A 3434-nucleotide genomic window follows, 5' to 3' on the forward strand; every position below is an offset into this window, starting at 1 on the left:
AAAATAAATTTATTTTGAAATTTCAATAATCTGTATGGTGAGGCTGAGACACACAATACATTTATTCTACATTCAATGCGATTTCGGATTATAATAAAATATAAAATAAATTTATTTTAAAGTAAAGTTATCTGAATGGTGAGGCTGTGACACAGAATAAATTAATTCTATTTGAATGCGATTTCTGATTATAATAAAATATAAAATAAATTTATTTTGACGTAAAGTTATCTGTATGGTGAGGCTGTGACACAGAATAAATTTATTCTATTTGAATGCGATTTCGGATTATAATAAAATATAAAATAAATTTATTTTGAAGTAAAGTAATCTGTATGGTGAGGCTGTGACACAGAATAAATTAATTCTAGTTTCAATGAGATTTCGGATTATAATAAAATATAAAATAAATTTATTTTCAGTAAAGTTATCTGTATGGTGAGGCTGAGACACAGAATTAATTTATTCTACATTCAATATGAATTTTGTTCTATATAAAAATAATCTTAAAAGTATTACATGATACAAAATTTAAAGAATTTAAAAGAAAATTCCAATGCTCTTATTTATTACAGACAAACTGAGAGACAACTTGAAGCTTCGTTATAATGCATCTGGTACTAATCGTTTAGTAATCTGATCTTTTAGTGACATGCAGATCTGCATGTATAGTTGGAATTATTCATCTTCAAACTCTTCATAACTTTTCGAACAATCATCTTTGTAAATGTAATATTCCTAAATACATGTTTCCATTATTCCGTTCAACCAAAGCTATCTGAAAGATCAAATAAAAAAATGTAGTTCATACAAAAAAAAAAGAAAAATGTGTCTATGGGCTACAAATGATCCTGCTCGTAAATGTGCACGTGTCAACTTTCACATTCAGATACATGCACAGGATTCAAGTAGTTAAGACAGTTTTGTGATTTTAACATTCGGTTCATTAGGCAAACTTAAGTTAGAGAACAGAAACATCCAGCATTTTTTATGGTTATAAATGGGCATAACTCAAGATGGTAAAAGTCTTGCAACATCTTACATTAAACTTATCAAAAACGAACTGTAACTTGTAAAGCAAGCAAATGTTTCAGAGAGATGTACAAGGGCTGAAGGAGCAGCCGGATCTGATCGCCGTATAAATAAGATGTGTAAATGATTGTACAACTGAACATCACATATCAGGCCCTCGCTCTAAAATTCATAATATTTTCCTTTTCATAGAGTAACCGATTATTATACATTGCACGCATTCTTAAAATAATGAATTTTAATTCACTTATAACAATTCCGACCGAACTACAATTGTCAAAATACATGTATGAATTATATTTAAATTAGCACTTTCAAAACCTTAAGCAATGAGATAAGAAAGAACACTTTTTATAAAATAACAATTATGAATCTTAATTTCAGCATTCTAAGATACTTCTTTTTTTTTTACCTCTAAAGATCTTCCTCAAAATGTATCCTTCACTAATGTTCTCTGTGGTTGTAGTAACTTCTGCCATTTTGTCTGCCTTCTAAACTTTTGTGTTTCTTTAAACAAATTCCTTTTGATAGAAGTGTCTGGTGACCTATACAGAACAGCGTATTATTTTTTGACTGAAATGGTCATGTTATCCATGAAGATGCAGACTTTTTGTCAATTATTCTGTGTGCCAAACAGATTGCATAAGAGTGGGAGTACAGTTCTTTAGGTACTTATGAAAATGTTCAAAACTAGTTTTTTACATAAAATAATCTCTTGCTCGTTTATTCGTTTTTCGCAATGGTGTATTATTTTTTCATAGACTTATGAGTATAAATATCCTTTGGATTCAGTGGCGGATCCAGTTAGGGTTCTGTGCTTTGAACACCCTTTTTTTTTTAAGATCATTGGTTTTAAATTGGAACAAATGTTTAGAACCCTCTTTTAAAAATGACTGGTCCCGCCCCTAGGCATCTTTCACCTTTTGCTAAAATAATAGGTACATTTTCCATCTTTCTATGCAACAATTTCATAGCTAGTGTGTCCTAACAGCTGTTCGAAGACTAAGCGTAAAGAAAGTTAACTTATCATTTTTTTAAATGTTTAAAGATTACTTCAACTTTCACCAGTAGGAAATAATAATGAGATTACCAATTAGAAACATTATTAGTATCATAATAATTAAACTTAAGATAATAAATAATATTTATCTAATAATTTTACGTTCAAACTTATGTTCGCATGTTTTCAGATACCATCTCCAATATAAAAAAAATCACATCATGAAAAAATTTACTTGTTATGTGTTCCTCTTATACTAGCTTCAAAATGTATCCAAAATCAAGAATGTGGAACATACTCTATCTGACATAATCATTTGATAACTGATGCAATTAGTGTCTCGAGCTCTTTTATGCTCGTCTTGAAAATAAAAAAATAAATATAAAATAAACAACTCTGCTAATGCTCAGGTTAGTTGTCATATTATGCAACATAGTTAATAATATAGAAACCAATGGAGATAACAAAGAACTTCTTTTGTCATACAAAACACTGTAAAAAAACCAAACATACTATCCACACTGATCTGTGTCCACACTTGTAGTACATAAATTTATCTTTGTGATATAACAAATTGTCAATGTAAAGTCAAATTTAGTTATAGCATTAAGCTTTGCTTCATGATACACATCTTTCTTTAATGATATGATTATCGTTATCATAATCAGTTTTGGAGTTCCATAAATGTTTTATTTCAAATTGTACTTGTTTATTATGGAGTGATCGATATTATTCTCATGCAGTGCTATCGTAAAAAAGTATGCAAATTGATTCGCAGATGCGGATCGATCGAGGATTTGAAAAGGGGCATAATCAGAGACTTATTAAATGAGCATATATGTCGGGTATCCATGAGGGGACCCCAGTATCCTCGACCCCCACCCCTCACCCCACCTCTAGTAAACTGAGCAAAACTAACCTCCAATTTCTTGAACTGTGATGAATGTTTCATCAACGAAACTGGAAAACTATCCCGTCTATGTTTAACTTGTTTTTCCTCCTTTTGATGTCCACTGTCTGTCATCTTCGTTGCACGTACATAGAGAGAAATACCAAGTGATCATATTATACAAAATTACAGATCAGTGTCATATAAACTGGTCCGCCGTTCCATCTATAGCCTATAGCTTTGCACCGTCAGTGTAGCGATAAGTGAACACAACAGGGGTCCAGTTGAAGTGTCCTACGTCTTGTCATTATTTATCTTGTGTTTCCATTTGAAGACTTCTCGGCATGTGGTAACACTAGGGGGCCTACAATCAACGTACGCGTGCATTATATAAAATTGATAAGGCTTTTAAGCCGCGTTTTTTGTAATTAGTAATAATTATTTTACAACTTCTGATAGATGTGCGGCACTTGTTTGCTAACATAAATTAAACAAATCGAAGGTTATAAATTA

General features: G+C 31.0%; 1 long non-coding RNA gene across 1 annotated transcript; it reads right to left on the reverse strand.

Moving 5' to 3' along the window:
• Positions 1-448: 448 nt before the first annotated feature.
• On the reverse strand, positions 449-3154 carry LOC134726988 (uncharacterized). The gene is made up of 3 exons (XR_010108697.1): positions 2952-3154; positions 1445-1577; positions 449-778 (listed from the first exon to the last, which is right to left on the reverse strand). It is a non-coding gene; the product is annotated as an uncharacterized LOC134726988 (long non-coding RNA).
• Positions 3155-3434: the final 280 nt, after the last annotated feature.

Source organism: Mytilus trossulus, chromosome 7, assembly GCF_036588685.1.
Source record: "Mytilus trossulus isolate FHL-02 chromosome 7, PNRI_Mtr1.1.1.hap1, whole genome shotgun sequence".
NCBI lineage: Eukaryota > Metazoa > Mollusca > Bivalvia > Mytilida > Mytilidae > Mytilus > Mytilus trossulus.